Below are 554 nucleotides of genomic sequence, written 5' to 3' on the forward strand. Positions count from 1 at the left end.
CCAACACCATTCTTTATCTGCAAGTTTGGCAATAATGCAATATTGAAAGCTGCCCAAGGGACACAGGCTGCACCCAGCACCAGGGGGATCCGGCATGGACAAGCCTGCATGGAAAAGTAGGAGTACCCTGAAAAAGTGACAGCTCAGATCCTGCTGCAGAATACATATTGTTCCTGGGGTGACTGATACTGCTAACCTCAGGTGCCCCAGCCAGATGGCTCTTTGGGCCAGTCCTGTGAATGGTGGTGCTCAGGTTCCACCACTGACTGCGGACACAAGAGCTCCACCTCTCATTTATGTTTCACTGAAGAGTTGCCTAGAAGGAAAGTGGGTGAGCTCTTCGATCTCACCGTGAGTCAGTGGTGAAGGCTTCATCACACTTTACTGTTGTGCTTGGAACAAACTACATCAACAAAATTTCAGAATGGCACTTGTAGGTTCTAGTGAAAGGATTTTTTTTAAATTGACTTCCTAGATAGTCTATTGTACATGTCTGCTTTAAGAAAGTAGACATTTATTTAGAGGGTTTTTTTTTGAGATTTTTTTGTTCTTTA

General features: G+C 44.4%; 1 long non-coding RNA gene across 1 annotated transcript in view; it reads left to right on the top strand.

Annotated features, from left to right (window-relative positions):
- The window catches only part of LOC102471156 (uncharacterized), an 875-nt gene extending 766 nt beyond the window's left edge, over positions 1 to 109 (top strand). Inside the window, exon 4 of the long non-coding RNA XR_335441.1 lies at positions 25 to 109. This is a non-coding gene — a long non-coding RNA (uncharacterized LOC102471156). The remainder of the gene's footprint in view (positions 1 to 24) is intronic.
- Positions 110 to 554: the final 445 nt, after the last annotated feature.

Source organism: Tupaia chinensis, unplaced genomic scaffold (assembly GCF_000334495.1).
Source record: "Tupaia chinensis unplaced genomic scaffold, TupChi_1.0 Scaffold000417_1, whole genome shotgun sequence".
In the NCBI taxonomy this organism is placed as follows: domain Eukaryota; kingdom Metazoa; phylum Chordata; class Mammalia; order Scandentia; family Tupaiidae; genus Tupaia; species Tupaia belangeri.